Source organism: Megalobrama amblycephala, linkage group LG24 (assembly GCF_018812025.1).
Source record: "Megalobrama amblycephala isolate DHTTF-2021 linkage group LG24, ASM1881202v1, whole genome shotgun sequence".
NCBI classification, from domain to species: Eukaryota; Metazoa; Chordata; class Actinopteri; order Cypriniformes; family Xenocyprididae; genus Megalobrama; species Megalobrama amblycephala.
Window position 1 is genome coordinate 10013122 of NC_063067.1, and position 21162 is coordinate 10034283.

Here is a 21162-nt window from a genome sequence, read left to right on the forward strand (position 1 = left end):
AATAAATGTCCTTGGTCATATTGTGCAGAATATAGAGTACCAAAGAACATCACTGTGACCTATTCAAGCTTCAATTGTGCTTTAACTTCTGCCTGGATCATATAACTGTAGACTTTTAACTCTCTATTGTTTATCTTTGTGTCAGTTTGCTGTAATCCAAAAGGCATTATGGTGAAACAGGACCTGATCATCACACCAGCCAGAGAGAGAGAGAGCACGATGTTGGCCAAGAGAGTCAAATGGCCCCGGTGTGTAATGCTGATGGTATATCTGCTCTCATGGCTCATTTGTTTCAGGTCACATCAGGAGGAGACGGCTTCAGTCACAACAACGACACGTGTGAAAGGCCATCTGCTGCTCCAGATAAAGATAAGTGTTGTGCAGGTAGGCCGTGACAATTCTGATAATGGTGAAGGTTGCATTGTCCATCACTGAAAGACAATCTACTCTCATATGTGCACAGTAAGCTGTGAGCGTTTGTTTAAAGAGAAGGAAGCACAGGAAGTTGTCAGCAAATATGAAAAACACTGGAGCTATGGCTTAGTGTTTGCTGTGAAGGTCATGTGAGTGACATGTGGCTCAAAAAGTAGAGCAACGGCAAGGTCATGGGATCGATTCCCAGGGAAAGCAAGAACTGATAAAATGTAAATGTGCATCTTGGATGCAATGTAAGTTGCTTTGGATAAATGTAAATTTAAATTGAAATCTTACTTGCTCATCACATTTGCCCAATAATTGTCAGTCTGCTATTTTCTATTCACAGAATTAAAAAAAAAAAAAAAAATCCAAATATAAATATCCAGAAAGCTATGCAATAAAAAAAAACAGTGAAAGCCTGTTTTGACTGAAAAATACAGCGTAAACACTTCAACGCACTGTACAAGAGGATATCAAATAATGCCAAACAAGTTTCAAAGCTCTTACATGTCTAGCAATTTGTCATAACTGTATCTCAGCTTTGAAAATTCAGATCTATTCTCAGCATTCCCCTTGTTCAGAAACAGACCTACTCTCTAAGGCATGAAAATGCAAAGTCAGAGATTTCCATATGAACATTTCTCATCAAAATCTTCCTAGATCAAATTACCTGAGCTACAGCCACATGAATTTAAAGGCTAGGCGGAAATGTTCATCCGTGGAGCGAAACAGACAAATGACGTTTGACTCAAAGCATGAGGCCAACGGTCCCGTTGCTCTACAAATCTCATGCAACTGAAGATCAGTTTCAAGTGAAAGACAACCTCTGAGCAATAAAATTCTCTGCTTTAACCTTTCTTTTGAAAAGAAGCCAGAGATGTGTATAAACATCATTAAACGGGTGAACAAAACGATCGAGAATGGGACCATTGCAAAAGCAGCAATCAACATAGAGAGCCAAAGGAGGAGACATAGGCTGCGTCCGAAAACTGGAAAATGCTGCCTTCTGAGGACACATATCAAGGTAGTAAGGCATCAAGGCACGTCCGAATCCAATGTTAGCTTCACTTCCTGTTTGCTGAGATACCTTCCTCAGATCGATTTTTGAAGGAAGCATGGATGTATCCTTAGCTGCCTTTGATATCCCACAATCCTGTGCTTTCCATTCTGTGACAGTTGAGCTAGAAAAATAAAGATGGCGTCCGAAAGTTGCGTTTGCTGCTCATTTTGTGTATAAATGTACGATTTTGACCAACATATTTCAATTTTGATAACATTTCTATCGAGAAATCACTACTGTAGTAATTAAATATTTGTTTAGTTCTCTCCAAAGCTCGCTCTATTTTTCTGTAGATCATTAAACTGTTACGCTGCCTCAGAAGTCTGTCCGAAATCAATTTCGTGAGGTACCTTCATGTACAAACGCCGCCGTACAAGTCATTCTCTTATAAGACAGCGAGGCAGCAAGACAGCTACCTAGGTTTTCGGATGCAGTCATTATCTCAGGTTGACAGGAAGTGAGATCACAAAGAAAAAGTTACCACACTATTTCAGCATGTGTCTTCAGGGGAGTTTAATACTCAACTCATAGTAGTAGTTTCTACATTTCTAATTTTCCAAGTAAATTTCTGTCTGCCCGTGTCTAAACTCATTGCCATTGCTTTGGAGTTGGTAAGGTGTTCTGAGTGGTTGCTAGGGTGTTGCTAGGTGGTCAAAGTCACACTCAATGCCTCAAGTTCCTCATTTAATATAATTCTATGTCTTTAATATATATTTTTAATGTTTTATTGACTGCAAAAGGAAAATCGAAAGTCAGGGGGAGGCATTCTGTGTGGTTGCTATGGTGTTGTTAGACGGTTGCTTACCTGCCCAAGCCAAAAGAGCTATTCTTAATAAATATTTTTGTCTAATTTTCCACAACGCTCTGGCATCATAGGCATCCTGAGCAATTTTTGACTTATTTTCCACAAAACAAATATCTTAAAATCCTTAAATTGTTTTAAGTAAATTTACCTGGTTTCAAGGATTTTTAGATATTTATTTATATATAATTTTCCAGTTTAAATACAGTATCTAAGTAAAAAACAATTTAAATTAAAGAATGAAAAAAATATGACAAATTACTCAAAATGCAATGTATGAAAAGTCTTAACATCTTGTTTATATGGTTTTAAAGATTGTTTAGATGTATTTAATGGAAAACAAGTCAATACTGCAATTAAATTAAGTCATTTTTGCACTAAAAAACAGTTTTGAACAATCTGCTATTGTTCGGACAGACGTGTTTCAATACCGCTACATAGTCTCCGCATTTACTCTCTAAAGCCTTACAGATTCGCAAACAAACCTTTCTAAATCACATTCAGTCTTCGACATAGCCAGTATCCTTGATATCCGTCTGCAGGTTCTGCACAACATTGAAAAGATCACAGTACTTTTTCCTGACATTCTCACTCAGCCTTGAAATTATGTTTAGTCTCATTCCTCCGAACCATTTGAAGAAGATCTTTTACGATCATTAGTCCTGCCGGTGCGAGACACTTCCTATGTGGTCATGATTATCCTGAGCTCTGGAAGGAGAAAAAGTCCTCGTTTTCATGCATTATCACTAATGTGAAATAATTCAAAGCAGCGTATAAGGTTTTTTCAGACATCCGACCCTATAAATAATCAAGGGCCCATTCAAACCCTCCGAGTAATTACTCGTGTGTGGTGACAGCTGAAGGCAGGAGGAAAATGACAGGCCTCCAACAGGGAGATGTAGTGTAAATTTTATGAGTGACAAAGAAGATTAGCACAACGACTGGCTACATGCTACCCTGACCTCCGTGTGGGTGTGCGGAGAAGGAGGTGAACGACGAACAGGCGGCTCGAACACTTCGTCTGAATGTATTTGTGTCTATGATTTACTTCTCAAGACTTTTGATTTTTAAAATCTGCTCGAGATGCATCACGACGCCAAGATCTTCTTTTATAAATATTCAGCGGAGCTTTTCAAAGAAAGGCAACACTTTACAATAATGCATTACTAACATTAAAGGGATAGTTCACCCAACAATGAAAATTATCCCATGATTTACTCACCCTCAAGCCATCCTAGATGTATATGACTATCTTCTTTTAGACGAACACAATCAGAGATATAATAAAAATATCTTTATAATGGGATTGGATGGTACCCTAAATGTTGAATTTAAAAAAAGCACAAGTAATCCACATGGTTCCAGTGGGTTAATAAAGGCCTTCTGAAGCAAAGCGATGTGTTTTTGAAAGAAAAATATCCATATTTATAACTTTATAAACTATAATCACTGGCTTCCAGTCCGGGTTGGGCAAAAATACATCAAAATGTATTTTAAAATAAAATACAAAATACCCTAATTTTAGGTGTATCAAAATAAACTACAAAATACAGCAGCCACACCATGTATCAAAATAAACTACAGTATTTTTGTATTTTAAAAATACTAAAAAATACTTTTACAAGGGAGCATGAAATTTCTTCGCAAACTTTCCATCAGTTGGCCTATTTGATCTATCCCTGCTTCATACTACAGTAACGTTAATCTGATCCATGAACATGATTTCTGACCCATTTCTGTCCCATCCTGATTCTTTTCCACCGGCTGTAGACGTGAAGACAACACATCCCATGATTCCGCAAAATCAAGGATAAGCGACTGAATAAGCGACTTCTAGCGGCGAAAATGTACACGTGATTCAATCTAAAACCAACTTTAGCTCGATAGTAATTTTCCTATTGTCACTGTGAAGCTGTTTTGAGACAATGTGTATTGTGAAAAGCGCTATATAAATGAAGATGACTTGACTTGACATTGTGGCTTTAACAGATCAAATATTCAAATATCCCTGTGATCTCCCAAATGAGTTTTACTTTAGTTTTAAAGTAAACATTTTAATGTTTAACAATTGCGAATGACTCATATAATTGTATCCTAATGTATTTACTTGGTGTTTGGTAACAAAGGGCCTACTTTGCATCAGAAACACTTACACAATGACAAACAAGTAATTTATAAGAAGAGAAATGATGGTGCCTGTATTCATAGCAACTAGTTTCTATTATAAATTAGCCTATAACTATTTAGCTTGGCCTACTAAAACAAACACCACAACTTAACATGAACTGTTAAATATTATAGCAATTTCTGCAAAAACATTTATGTTTTTTGCACGTTTTTTGACCACCTTTTTCCATACGGATCAATTTTCTGTTCGGATCTCAACAAGTCTGGGCAAAGTACTGAGTACACACCAATCAGAGGCCGTATTTTTATGATGTCATCATGTAAAGTATTTTACAGTATTTTAAAACGACAAAAATACAAAACACTAAAGTATTTTGATACAAAATACAAGGCCATTTTCATCCACCCTATCAAATACAAATTACAAAATACAATTTTGTATTTGAAATACATATTTGAAATACATGTATCAGAAATACTGCCCATCCCTGCTTCCAGTAACGGCCGTACGTGAGTCTAGTTCCGGTGTGGTGAGAAATCCGAGTCCCCTTCCTTCAGAAGGCCTTTATTAACTCCCTGGAGTCATATGGATTACATTTATGATGGATGGAAGCACTTTTTGGGCTTCAAAATCTAGGGTATTCCCTAGGGAATTCACTCCCATTTTAAAGCTTGGAAGAGCCAGGATATTTGTAATATAACTCTGATTGTGTTTGGCTGAAAGAAGTAAGTCATATTCACCTAGGATGGCTTGAGGGTGATTAAATTATGGGATAATTTTCATTTTGGGGTGAACTGACCCTTTAACAAACTATAACCAATGCATTTTATTAATCTAATCTTATTTGTTACCGTTAGTTAATAAAAATATAACCATTTATTAGTGCAGGTCCATAAAAAATATATTAACAGATACACTTTTGATTTTAGTAAGGTATTAATTATGTTGAAATTAATATTAACTATGATTAACAAATGCTGTAGAACTATTGTTCATTGTTTGTTCATGTTAACTAATTTAATTAACTAATGTTAACAAACAAAACCTTATTGTTGTAAAGTGTTACTGACTGAATGCACTGAATAATTTCGATGATGATCAACGATTACATCGAAATATGAACCGACGGATTAAAATGAGATACACACACCGAACACAAGATGTGAGAAAAGACAACACGGGTTTAATGTGTAAGTGACACTGACAAAGTCATCGCAAAACATCCTTACTGGAGCGTGATAGCTATTTTGCTCCGACATCCACCCTTTTCAAAGAGCTATTCAATGAGGCCTCCATCTGCAGCGTTCCCGCCCAGCCTTCCGAGTGATGTGCCATTGATACTCCTTTGTGCTGCCTTTCCAAAGAAAGCTTTTGTTCGCTCTGTAATTACAGGGGTACTTCTCAACTGTACTGGCGTTTTTTGCCACTAAAGCACACACACTTCGAGGCTGTAGGCGAACGATGGTCAGAGGGTTATGGCTGGGTTTCACGAGGTTGATGATGGCAACATCGAGTGCAACAGTACAATCCCCAGTGCGTCTTCCTTCCCAGACACGTTTTGGAATCGACGATCTTGCGGCACGTCCCGCTGTTCCAACAGGCTTTTCGTTGGTTTTTGTCTCGTCTTGTCAAGTGTCTGACATTCTGATTTAATCAACATCCGTGGCTGCCAGTTGAATTAGATCACTATCAAAAATGTGCCCGATACGCTGTGTCCCTCACTTGTCAGAGACCAACTCATCTGCTCATTTATTTATCACACTCATCCTCCCATGGAGACACCTTGTAGTCCCTCACAGAAACATGAGAGCTATCTGTCCATTACCGCTTGATTTGGATCTGCAGGCATAAGACACGAGGAGGAAAAAGTCATGGCACCCAGAGAAAATACAACTAGAGATTCCTACAAAAGAGTCACGCTTTCTTAAAAAAGGCTAAGACTATAATTTCACCAGAGAAGTGGAGCGCTTGAAACAAAAAGGTTTTGTTCTTATTGGAAAGAGTGTTCTTTTGGAGAGTGTTCAAAGAATGTTTAAAATAAAATAAAATAAAATAAAAAAGGAAAATGCAAGCAACAAGAAGCTAGAACAGCTATGTAGGAATTTGAATAACATGATTTACAAATCAAAATGATGTATTCAAGAGGGCCGAGTAATAAAGATTTTTACTAAAATGATCACTATTTGCCATGCTTATCAAATATGTACTATGACTCCTCATAAAATCATAAACATCATAATTTCATGAAATAATATTTTGCACATCAACCCCCATATGCTCTTATATATACAGTAAATGACAATAAGGCCTCAGCTAATTCAAACAGCATGCAAGCTGAATGCGAGTGGTGCTATGTGAAAAGCTAAAGAAAGATGAAATCTTGCACACGAGAGATATGGACATTTTGAAAGGGATTGGAAAGATGCTATTCATTTCAAAAGTGTTTTTTCATTGCCAGAGGCAAATCAACTAAATGGATGTCAGTCATTCCATTCGGCACGGCACGCACGCAGAACGCTTTTCACCAAACCCCACGATTGTGTTTCTCCTCTTCATTCATCTGCAGTTGGCAATATGAGAAAATATGTTGCACGCACATGCAACCCTCGGATGTATGCAATTTATATAAGCACAAGGGGTTTCGTATTAAACTGATTGGTCTGTTCTGGAAATGGGGTGAATCGTTCTAGAAGCAATGGGGCAAATCTATCCTGTGCTTTTGTATGCTCCAATAGACCACTTTGAGAATTAAATGTCACATTTTTAATGCTTCCATTACAACGTTGAAATATTTAGCCAGCGTACTTTAATGTCGCTCATGTAGAGCATCTAAGCACCGTGTGAAGACATTTTCTGTGCATTTGTTGGGCCACCTGGGATGAAACGGCTTCTTTCTATTGCTATCTATTTAATAATATGGTTTATGATGAGTAAAATATAGTGATAACCTCATTGTCTCAAGTCACCTTTCTTCAAATGTCTTTTTGACAATAGTTTTCAATTCAGTTTAGCTTCATTATGCAGATTTTTGACAATGAGACAACAAGTGTTGACCAAACACAGTACCAAAATAGTTTATCATACAAAAAAAAAATATATATATATTTACCACAATATAAGTAATTTTCAACCATAGTAAGGAATGCCATCACATTATAGTAACTGAAATCAGAGAAGCTACTAACTGAAATTCCTTACTCACAAAAATGTCTTCTAGCCAAAATTGACTCTTTTCACTTAAGACATCCAAATCATATCTTCATTGAAGCTTTCTGAGAATTGTTTACTTTCACTCACAAGAAAACTGCTATATCGATACAGGAAATACATATGGCAAAATGTACAGTCTGTCAGTCAATACTGAAAAATAAAACTCAAAACTGTGGCACTGACATATACAGTACAGCTAAATCAAAATTCGGAGAATGAGTTCATCATCATTATATATCATCATATCACCCAGCTCAGATACTCTGGAGATACTAAAGGACTATTCACACCAAAGACGATAACGATAAAGATATATTTTTAAAAATAATTTTAAATGTAGAAGTATAGCAGATTCCACATCACAACTATAACAATAACGGAACATAAAAACAATATCGTTGGAATCACTTTTACAACATTTTTTTTTTTCCAGCTGATGAATGCTAAAATCATTGACAGCCAATCAGAATCCTTCCTGCTTTGAAGAGCTTGTGCATTTAAAGCGGCAGAAAACAAAACTGCAGCACACGCTTGGAATAAATAGAACAATATTTAGTGTGGACACTAATATAGTTATTGTTATAGTTATCGTTCTTGGTGTGAAAATCAGTGGCCAAGAGAGCTCAATACGCTGCAACTGAAAAAAACACATGCCAAATAGAAAAAACACTGGCAAATTAAAAAAACGTCTTCATCAGTTTGACAACACATGTGCTGCAAACACGCTGCAAATATTCACAATGCAACTGATTACAGAAACATGCTGCAAATACTCACAACCCAACCAAATACAGAAATGAGCTACAAATACTCACAACACAACCAAATACAGAAACAAACTGCAAATACTCACAATACAACCAAATACAGAAATGAGCTACAAATACTCACAACCCAACCAAATACAGAAATGAGCTACAAATACTCACAACCCAACCAAATACAGAAATGAGCTGCAAATACTCACAACCCAACCAAATACAGAAACACACTACAAATACTCACAACACAACCAAATACAGAAATGAGCTGCAAATACTCACAACACAACCAAATACAGAAATGAGCTACAAATACTCACAACACAACCAAATACAGAAACACACTGCAAATACTCACAACACAACCAAATACAGAAACACACTACAAATACTCACAACCCAACCAAATACAGAAACACACTGCACACTCACAACCCAACCAAATACAGAAATGAGCTACAAATACTCACAACACAACCAAATACAGAAACGCACTGCAAATACTCACAACCTAACCAAATACAGAAACGAACTGCAAATACTCACAACCCAACCAAATACAGAAACAAACTGCAAATACTCACAACCCAACCAAATACAGAAATGAGCTACAAATACTCACAACCCAACCAAATACAGAAATGAGCTACAAATACTCACAACACAACCAAATATAGAAACACACTGAAAATACTCACAACCCAACCAAATACAGAAATGAGCTACAAATACTCACAACACAACCAAATACAGAAATGAGCTACAAATACTCACAATCCAACCAAATACAGAAATGAGCTACAAATACTTACAACCCAACCAAATACAGAAATGAGCTACAAATACTCACAACCCAACCAAATACAGAAATGAGCTACAAATACTCACAACACAACCAAATATAGAAACACACTGAAAATACTCACAACCCAACCAAATACAGAAATGAGCTACAAATACTCACAACCTAACCAAATACAGAAATGCGCTGCAAATACTCACAACCCAACCAAATACAGAAATGAGCTACAAATACTCACAACCCAACCAAATACAGAAATGAGCTACAAATACTCACAACACAACCAAATATAGAAACACACTGAAAATACTCACAACCCAAACAAATACAGAAATGAGCTACAAATACTCACAACACAACCAAATACAGAAATGAGCTACAAATACTCACAACCCAACCAAATACAGAAATGAGCTACAAATACTCACAACCCAACCAAATACAGAAATGAGCTGCAAATACTCATAACCCAACCAAATACAGAAACACACTACAAATACTCACAACACAACCAAATACAGAAATGAGCTGCAAATACTCACAACACAACCAAATACAGAAACGCACTGCAAATACTCACAACCCAACCAAATACAGAAATGAGCTACAAATACTCACAACACAACCAAATATAGAAACACACTGAAAATACTCACAACCCAACCAAATACAGAAATGAGCTACAAATACTCACAACACAACCAAATACAGAAATGAGCTACAAATACTCACAATCCAACCAAATACAGAAATGAGCTACAAATACTTACAACCCAACCAAATACAGAAATGAGCTACAAATACTCACAACCCAACCAAATACAGAAATGAGCTACAAATACTCACAACACAACCAAATATAGAAACACACTGAAAATACTCACAACCCAACCAAATACAGAAATGAGCTACAAATACTCACAACCTAACCAAATACAGAAATGCGCTGCAAATACTCACAACCCAACCAAATACAGAAATGAGCTACAAATACTCACAACCCAACCAAATACAGAAATGAGCTACAAATACTCACAACACAACCAAATATAGAAACACACTGAAAATACTCACAACCCAAACAAATACAGAAATGAGCTACAAATACTCACAACACAACCAAATACAGAAATGAGCTACAAATACTCACAACCCAACCAAATACAGAAATGAGCTACAAATACTCACAACCCAACCAAATACAGAAATGAGCTGCAAATACTCATAACCCAACCAAATACAGAAACACACTACAAATACTCACAACACAACCAAATACAGAAATGAGCTGCAAATACTCACAACACAACCAAATACAGAAACACACTACAAATACTCACAACCCAACCAAATACAGAAATGAGCTACAAATACTCACAACCCAACCAAATACAGAAATGAGCTACAAATACTCACAACCCAAACAAATACAGAAATGAGCTGCAAATAGTCATAACCCAACCAAATACAGAAACATGCTGTAAATGCACAAATGCACATACGATCAGGACGTTAAAATAAACAAAAACAGTCCTTTCAGGTCATCGACAACAACACTGACGAGAAGACAATGAACAATAAGCATGTCCCAGTCAGGTTTGTCACTTGTTGGGGCTCCCTTGAAAGATTTTTGTTTGTTTCTGTATTTGGTTGCATTGTGAGTATTTGCAATACATGTGTTGTCAAACTGCTGATGATGTTTTCTTAATTTGCTGGTGTTTTTTTTCTATTTGCATGTGTTTTCTTTCAGTTTCAGCATATTGAGCACTCTCGGCCACTGTCAAAGATTCCTAAAATAATCAAACATTAAAATTGACTGATATTAAGGCTGAAATTTGTCAAAATAACAGCCCCAAAAAAATCATATAGTGTGCACCCGACTTTAAACAAACAGAGCAAAATGGGAAACAGAAAGACAAAAAAATAAAAGGTTGAAGTGAAAGCTCACAGCGCATGAATTATGTGGAGGATGTGTGTGGTGGTGGATGGTGAGAAGGACTTAGATTGAGATGTCCACTTCCGGCTCACTGGTTTGATATTTCCATCACGGACAGCGAAGGAGACCCTGACAGTCGGGCTGTTGGAAGCCAGCTGTTTTCATGCTTTGAGGATTCCGGAATGTGCAGCCAAGTTGAAGGATTGTTAGGAGATTATTAAGCAAAGTGACATGCAGAAAACGTGAATCCAGTGATGGAACGGTTGAAGAGTTTCACATGCAGCAGATCTTTGGCACCCAGTCAGCCATGAGCGTTTCAGCATCAATGCTGCTGTAGCATCGCATCCGAGTTAATCAAGTAACATTAACTAAATCCAACGAAAATATGAAAGTTGCAGTTTGAAACAGTTGAAACATACACAGTCCTGACTGAGATCAGACAATAATCTTTTTTCACTTGGAAATGTGAGATAACAGTAGCAAAACCGTTTGGTACCTGGTAAGCTACTACTTAGGCCCTGTTTCCACCTGGTATTTAAGGTGATAGAGAGGATTTTTTCGTCGACTGAGAATCCAAAGACTGTTACTGAGTTTTTGAAATGAGCGCATGCGTAAGAACAACCCCCCTCCTTCACAACACATTTCAAAGGAACGCCTCCCAAAACTCGTAAACACTCGTATTGGAACACGAGTGTTTACCACCGGCATTCGCTGTGTCGTGTTTTTTGGATTCATTATGTCGGACTCACCGCAGGTAACTCATAATCTGCAGTTGTTACTCCTGTCTCCTGACAAAAACATTGCATGTGGCGCCTGTAGAGTGTGGAAAGTTACTGGAGCGCGCAGCCGCGCTCGTCTCTCACAAGGAACGTCACGGCAGTGATTGACAAGCCAGAGGGCCAATCCGCGCACGTCTCTCACAAGGAACGTCACGGCAGTGATTGACAAGCCAGAGGGCCAATCGTTTACGCGATGATAAACTAAAAATTGATTATTGCGACAAGTAACTCATTCAAGTTGGGGAAAGATATATATGGAAGTAGCCAAACAAATAAACAAATCTGCATCACTTTTACACAACCAATATGATTTATGCACGCATAGCAGCCTATGTAACAAATAATTGAAGAAGGCTGAATCCTTAGCTTTACTTCAGTTTACTATAAGTTTTGGTGTAAAATATTTGAAATACAACCCTGAAAACTAAAATTAACTTCATTGGAGAGCTGTCGCTTGACCTGCCTTCAAGCGCAACTGAGAAATTCCTACTTCCGAATTGGGAATTCATTAATACGACACGTCACACATTCAAGTTGGAAATAGAACACAGTGTAAACAAAGCACAACAGACAACCTGTAAAACATAAAATGAATGACCTGTCAAACAAAAACAACCCGTGGACATAAAATTTAATTCCAGGACATTCTGCTCCAATTCCAGGTTGACCTGCAAAGAAACTGATGTGACTTACCTCAGATCCACCCGTTACACAGACCGTTCCATACCACTGCTGGTTCAACAGGTCAGCCTGGTTAAGGAGAATATTTCCGTATTTAAAAAATACTGCATCTAATCCCTTTTTTTTTTTTAAAGCATTTTTTAGATGAAAGATGTCTGTAATTTTTCTGTGATCAGAACATTTCAGTATTTAAATAATGATTTTGTAGTGCTCATGTAAAAATAATGTGTGCCATGGGTATTGCATGTTTGGTATTTGATGTTTTTGAGTCTCAAAGATTGAAAACTATGCTTCCTAAAGTCCTAAAAACTTCAACACAGCTCTTTGAAACCAGCAAATATGGCCTTATGCTAAATATGCAAGGAGTTGTGACTGGCCTACAATGGTATAACATAATATGATTATATAATATGCTCTCATCTACTAGTTTTGGAGAAATTCCAGACCAAATCAATGTGATGACAATTTTTATTTTCCCAGATTCTGGTGAAACATTGTTTGGTATCTTCTGAAGTCTAGTTTTAAAAACAAATATACTTGTGTTTAAGGCAGTGTCTCTATAAAATGGTATACTACACTTTCATAAATATGCTCTGTTCAAGCACACTTCAAACTTATATTTATTTGTAATTTATTTGTAATGTAAAGCTCAATCGAACTGGATGGGATATTTTAGGTAAGTGAGACAAAACGACTAGCACAACAAAACATCTCAAAGCCATTGATAATACTTACAGGTGTTTGTGCTGTTGATTCCCTCCAAAATTATGTCACTTCCTGTAGAAAGATGTCAATAAAGAAATGAATTTGACTTTAAAATGATACTACACAACATTAACAGGATGGAAAGTGATGTTGAGGACAAAGGCAAATTAATTACAAATTAAAACAATATTCCCAAGGGGGAAACATGGTTTAAATGAGACAAAAGTATAAATATAAATAAATAAATAAATAAAAATATATAGAGATAACAGCAGACTAAGGTAAAATATAGCTGTCATTGTTAGAATTAGAATCAAATGCTGGAAAATAATTGTAGCTCTAACAAAACTTTTACTGTCTTGCTATGTGTTTACTGTATACCCTAAATGCTACAAAACTTTGCCAAAATGTCTCATAAAGATAAATGCAAGCCACATAAAAAGGTATAAGCCCCTGATTTTATTATATTCTGAACATACATGCGGCCTTTCTGTGTGACTCTTGCAATGTAAGCTGTTTCCAACATGCACAAAAAAAAACTTTATTTACCCTTTGAAAGCAATAAGCAAAATGTGGCGCCCTCATGCGCGTGACCTCAGAGAGCGAGAGGGTTGCTAAACCACACACTGCAGATGTGCATTGCATCGGACTCTCTTTAATAACTGCTCTCGTCACCTTTTGCACCGAAAAAAAGGAGGAAAAACAATATCTCTTTGGAGGAAGCTTGCATTTATCTTTGAACGAGACTGTGCAACCACACCACACATCAAGTCACTTTGAAAAGATGAAGAAAAAAAAAAGGTTTAGGAAGAAATGTAACCTGCAGTGCTGCTCAGTCGTCTAAGAAGCATTAGCTGTATGGTTTGTTTACCCGCGTGTGCACTTATGAATCCCAAGGGTGCCGCAGCCTGTGTCTAACTCACCCTGAGGGCCTGCGAGTATTTTTCACAACAAAATGAAATTTTATGGCATGCGAGATTAGCCGACACTAATGCAAGGTCAAAAATAATAGAATCAATAGGTAGGTCTGACCATGTTAACATTTACAGAAAATTACAGGCTGAAAAGCGCTGTCTAAAACAGAATGAAACGAGTCTCCCCTGAATTCATATTGATGCCTTTTCATTATTTCTCATAATTTGACTTTTTTTGTGCACTGTGGCGGTCAGCGACCGTGGTTTATCACCCTTTGTGTGCGTACAAGGGTGTGTGTGTGAAAGCGAGTGAGAAAAAGACTGTAATGTGCTGTAGGGTCAATGTACCGCTGTCAGCTTCCAATGACTACTCACAACCAATCAGAATGTGTCGTCTTAATTGATCAATGACACTAACGCTGTTAAGAAGAATCATGTGACCTTGATCTATGAGCTGTGCTGATGCTTTTCAAACCTGTGCAGCACAATAAAACCAACACAGAAGCCTTATAATAGGAAGATTCCCCAATCCCTATGACACTTCTCATCCCTAAAGACTGAAAAATGACTTATTGTCCTTGAGTAAAAGAGGGAGTTTTCCCTGTTCAATAGAAAATTTCATATAAAACACAAAAACAAATGCCTTACAATGGATAATTATCTACAGTAACAGGATGGATAGTTAACTGTAGTAACAGGATGGATAGTTAACTGTAGTAACAGGATGGATAGTTAACTACAGTAACAGGATGGATAGTTAACTGCAGTAACAGGATGGATAATTAACTGCAGTAACTGGATGGAGAGTAAACTACAGTAACATTATAGATAGTTAACTACAGTAACAGGGTGGATAGTTAACTACAGTAACTGGATGGATAGTTAACTACAGTAACTGGATGGATAGCTATATACAGTAACAGGATGGATAGTTAACCACAATAACAGGATGGATAGTTAACTGCAGTAACAGGATGGATAGTTAACTACAATAACAGGATGGATAGTTAACTGCAGTAACTGGATGGATAGTTAAGTTAACTACATAGTCCATCCAGTTAACTACAGTGGATGGATGGATAGCTAGCTACAGTAACAGGACAGATAGTTAACTACAGTAACTGGATGGATAGTTAACTACAGTAACTGGATGAATAGTTAACTACAGTAACTGGATGGATAGATAACTATGGTAACTGGATGGATAGTTAACTACAGTAACTGGATGAATAGTTAACTACGGTAACTGGATGGATAGTTGACTGCAGTAAGAGGATGGATAGTAACTACAGTAACTGGATGGATAGTTAACTACAATAACAGGATGGATAGTTAACTGCAGTAACAGGATGGATAGTAACTACAGTAACTGGATGGATAGTTAACTACAGTAACTGGATGAATAGTTAACTACGGTAACTGGATGGATAGATAACTATGGTAACTGGATGGATAGTTAACTACGGTAACTGGATGGATAGATAACTATGGTAACTGGATGGATAGTTAACTACAGTAACTGGATGGATAGTTAACTACGGTAACTGGATGGATAGATAACTATGGTAACTGGATGGATAGTTAACTACGGTAACTGGATGGATAGATAACTATGGTAACTGGATGGATAGTTAATTACGGTAACTGGATGGATAGATAACTATGGTAACTGGATGGATAGTTAACTACGGTAACTGGATGGATAGATAACTATGGTAACTGGATGGATAGTTAACTACGGTAACTGGATGGATAGTTGACTACAGTGGATGGATGGATAGTTAACTACGGTAACAGGATGGATAGTTAACTACAGTAACTGGATGGATAGTTAACAACAATAACTGGATGGACAGTTAACTACGCTAACTGGATGGATAGTTAACTACAGTAACTGGATGGATAGTTAATTACTGTGGATAGATGGATAGTTAACTACAGTAACTGGATGGATAGTTAACTACAGTAACTGGATGGATAGTTAATTACTGTGGATAGATGGATAGTTAACTACAGTAACTGGATGGATACTTAACTCCATAATTTACTAGGATGGATGGATGGATCTCTGTAAAGCTGCTTTGAAACAATACTGTGAAAATCTTTGCAAGTAACTGATATTATTTAATAAATTTGATTATTAAATTACCATTAAAATAAACTTAATCATTCCCTCATTTCCTCATAAATAACTTATCTCAAGTGGTCTGAGGAATTATGTCTTTGGTCCCAAATATTAATTCTATGTATTCTTAACATCTTTAAGAAATGCAATTGAACATTTCTAATAATCTGTGAGCAGTAATCAGTCACAGCGGCAGCTGAGAAACGCTTCAAACGCGTGTTTGTACACTGAGAAGGATTACAGCAAAGAAGCGCCAAAGCAAAGCAGCACCAGCTTGAACAACCCAGTGTTCCTTGATCCTAGTTTTACAGCTCTCGTGTACAATGTCAATATGAGCTCGCGGCTCACGGGTGAGTGTTGCGGGCAAAGCGTCTGCTCGGATCCATTGTCACTCTCCCCCTAAAATGAAAATAACAGTTATGAATGAGCTTCTGTCGGCTGCCATTGTTCCATCAAGTGTTTTTATTGCTGTCATTATAGTTTAACATCGCACTGTTAATTCTGTTAATTAAAAAGCTGATTGCTTTTGCCAGTCTGTGATCTCCATTTGGTGAGTCCATATGGTAGAAGATTACTTGTTGTAAATTTCAATGAAGTCGTATCAGAGCTCGGATACATATAATCAAGCAGTACAAGTCCTGAAATTAAGCCTATAAAACCTCAATTATAAATTCCCTTGCATTCGTTTTGTATACCTCCATTTCACCAAATATCTAACTGTTGTGCTAGAATGGCAATTTAGGGAGGACGTGATGCTTGATGATATTTCATGTACCTGAGATGCTGAAAACGCACATTCAGGTTAATACATTTAAAAATGTGCAATTTACCATATTTATGTCATATCCAGCTGTGCGGTATAAGTTAACAAGGTAAATACATAAGCCTAGCCTTGCAAATAAAATTAAATGGGAAGAATACAATGAGGTGCTGTTTGTATTTCAGGAATGCAAAGGCTACTGTACACTCTAAATTGATAGTTGAGTTAAATAAAACTACCCAGAAGGTTGTGCAAACATTTAACCCAACTGCTGGGCTAAAACAACCCAATTGCTGGGTTTGTCCATTTTTAACCCAGTGTTGTTTCTGGGTTGTTTTTAACCCAGCATGTTTTAGAGTGTAATATGCCGTAAAATAATACAGGGCAGGACCATTGAGATTTGATTGGATTGTAAAAAAAAAAAGTAGCCATTGATATTTTAATGCTTCAATTTATTGGAAATTGTAAATAAGAAGCAGTGTGCATTCAAGTGATTTGAGTCAATAAATGCATTGGACAATTTGGTATTTCTTTCTCTCTTTTTCACATTATGACAAAAAAAAGAAAGAAAGATTTGACACTACAGTACAACAAATTGAAAAGCAAAGTAAGTGCATTTGGTGCTTTATCAATAGCTACATTTACATGCAGACAACTAATCCGTTAATAACCAGATTGATGGCTCAATCGGATTGAAATGCTTTCATGTAAACACCTCATCGACCCAACTGAATAGGAAAAAATTAAGCCTATAAATGTTTGAAACTGACTATTTTCTTAATAGAGTTAAAAAACATGATGTGATGCATATATTTATATACATTTTATGTCTTACGAATGTGCATAATTTTATTTAGTGGGCGTCACGTCTTATGAATAGGTCAGTGGAGGAGGAAAAAAAGCTTTTCTGACATATACTTCAGCTTTATTTTAGATACTGTATGTCACCAAGGCAAAAAACGCAGCAACAGCACAGGTTTTGTTCAGAATATATGTAATGCACATGTAAATGAATATGTGTATCTAATTGCAAAGTTTAGGGTAAATATAAGCAGCACATTTAGAATCGGGAATCCGATCTGATTCATTCCGGCTGACGAAAATAAGCGTAAACATATATTGTGTATTTAAGCATTCTTAGTGAGATTGTGAGTACCGTGTTCTGGCTGTTTTTCATAGACAATACAATGAAAATGCAATGCTTTGTTGTTTTTTAACAGCTAGAGGGCCAAAAGTTATATAGTGTACCTTTAATAATATGAATTGGACAATTTTTGATTTCATGTTATCTTAAAGTCCTGGTAGATTTTGAAGAGTTTAATAACATACAGATCACATGAAATGGTCAAAGCATCTCAGCAAGACTAAAAATATTGCGACAAAAAACAAGACCACCATATGAAATCCAGCCGTCAGCAAAACAAGAAGCCCCTTTTGCCACAAAGCATACTCGTAAATCAGAATGACACAAAGGCTGATAGTCTCTGATAGGCTGCTTTTATTGGTGCCCCGTGGCTCTATAGGAGCTTGTGTGACTGCTCACATATGCTACCTGCATCTCGTAAGAAACCCATAAACTGATGGCACACAAACTTGGGAGGCATATCTACCCAATGATTTGCAAAGAGAAGCCACAGAGGGATCAGTGTTCCTCAATTAATTCTGTCAGTAATGTGTTTTCATCAGGCCAGATGCAGTGAAGATACCACATGAGATCCCGCAGTGGGCCGCAGTGAGCGTTAACATTGACGCGGTCGGCTAACAAAGAACGACTGCTATATGAGATGCAAGGTGACTTATCAGCTACATTTAGGATGGACAGAAAGAGTGCACGTCCACCTGGAAAACTCGATGACAGACGGTCTCTTATTTAAAACACGTGTATGTGTGTGTGTGTGTGTGTCAGACTTATGCAAAATTTACCACCTCACACTTCCCATGAGGCTGTCTTTGCGGAACATTCCTGAGTGGAGAGCGATGCTGATGGGAACTAGGTCTAACCTGAAAAAAGCTCCACTTCTCATGTCAGAGGAGCTCGTTGTGTTCTGATGGTGACGAGCGAGAGGGAAGCAGGGTTGTTATGCAAGTCTGGGCTACTGTTTCAGCTAAAGCGGACATTTCCTGGCCACAGGCACTTTACAAACTCTTTAAGGGTGTCAAAAAAGAAGGTTGTGAGTGACACTGGCCTTTTCATGACAATGAGTATGTAGGTATATGTGAGGGTGAATCTCACAAAGAAATGTGTCATTGGTGTCATATTTCACCTCAAAATCGAAAGAAAAAAGTCAAAAGATATATAAAACTTTTATTTAGTGCTGTCAAACGATTAAAAGTGATTAATTGCATCCCAAATAAAAGTTTGTATTTACATAATATATGTGTGCGTACTGTGTATATTTATTATGTACATATAAATACACAGACACATGCATGTATATATATTAAAACAATTTATATATAAAACTATCCACTGTCCTTGATACTGATTGGTCAATAGCTGTGTTTTATTCATGATACGGTGTATCAACCACTCTTAGCAACGTATACTGTTCGTTCTCAATTGATATTGTTCATTGAAGCTTACTGTATTATGTAGAAGAGTATTGTGAGAAAAAGATCAATTGAACAAGTTTATTACCTGCATTCAGATTGATCATTTTCCTTCAGGTCAGTCCTATGTTCATAATAAAAAATCTGTTTAAATGTCTGATGTATTATCTTTGTCCTTTTAACAGTTGCAGGGTTTTCCCGTGACTGACAGTGCTAGTCAAAGCATTTGTCAGTTTTAGAAAAAGTTTACTTCATGAAAGTTGCATTGATACATATTTCTGGCTTTAATATTTGTATTGTGTGGTACCGTTTTATAAAAGCAATAAGGTACTCGACGCTAGTGCTGTATCGTGAATAAGTCACAGCTGAAGGAGTGCTTGTGACTTATTCACGATACAGCACAGCCTCTCGTACCTTATTGCTTACATATATTTCTGAAATATATACATAATAAATATACACAGCACGCACACATATATTATGTAAACACAAACTTTTATTTTGGATGCGATTAATCAATCAACTAATTCACAATTTATTTAATAATGTATTAAAAAAAATGCATAAAGAAAACAAAGGCAATTAATAAAATGACAAATTAAATTCAGTGCAATAAAACCTATCACACTACTTTAAAATGTGCAATTTGTTTGAAATTATATTTTTTTCAAAAGTTATATGAATTAATTATAATATCTGTGCTAAATGTCACAATGCAAAACTATGACAACTGATTGTCATGATTTTTTTGTCACAAAGCAAAAATCATAATACTCCTATAAAGGCTTTATTTTCTTTAAAACAGGCATAATTTGCCATTTTCCACCCGTTCTCTGACACATAGACCCAAGACATACTGTTCACAAGTAAAAGCAAATGCAAGTACATACTTACTTTCTAATGAAATTCTGGCATGACGGAGCAACAGTTGAGTGGGTCAAACAGGCTGTTTTTGCTACTGTACCTTTAAGGCTTTAAAGACCTCAGTTCTGATTTGCTAACTGTTTGCATGTGAAACCAGTATCAACACTTCTTTTTAATGATTTGTTTCCTTTAAATGACAACTTTAAACATATGGCATGCATAGAAAATTAATTTACCAGCCAATTAATTGACTAAGCATCTGCAGACTCTGGTCATGTGACAGCGATGACAAGGATTCAATGACAGCTTTATTCTGGGAAATTTGCAGGGACCGCACTGCGTGCTCAACATCTTTGAGAATAATTCGCAAAAGCGACTTCATCCATGTATCTCAATCCCAGAATCCCAAGCAAAGCCTTTCAGCTATTCTCACTTGCCCATGTGGCTGTGACAGGTTGCCTTCTTATCCCTCTGATGACCAACAGCGGAGGCGTTCTGATCTCGAACCCTGACCCGCCAGACCTCGAGGTTTCAGACCACCACACGGAGGTTTGTCCACCAGCAGAACGCTGTCACAACTGACGTATCATGTCGAGCGCATATTCCGCAGATAAGAAGGTGTGTTTGACCCAAGAGACTGAGGACTGACCTACTTTGGGCGATTCCAC

General features: G+C 36.9%; 1 protein-coding gene across 2 annotated transcripts in view; it reads right to left on the reverse strand.

The window, feature by feature from the left end:
* Window positions 1-21162, reverse strand: part of LOC125259541 (teashirt homolog 2) — a 175333-nt gene that overhangs the window by 136454 nt on the left and 17717 nt on the right. For both annotated transcript variants that reach the window (XM_048177213.1, XM_048177212.1), the window contains 2 exons: window positions 13312-13353; window positions 12589-12645 (listed from right to left, as the gene is read on the reverse strand). The gene's annotated coding sequence lies outside the window, so the exon portion shown is untranslated. The remainder of the gene's footprint in view (window positions 1-12588; window positions 12646-13311; window positions 13354-21162) is intronic.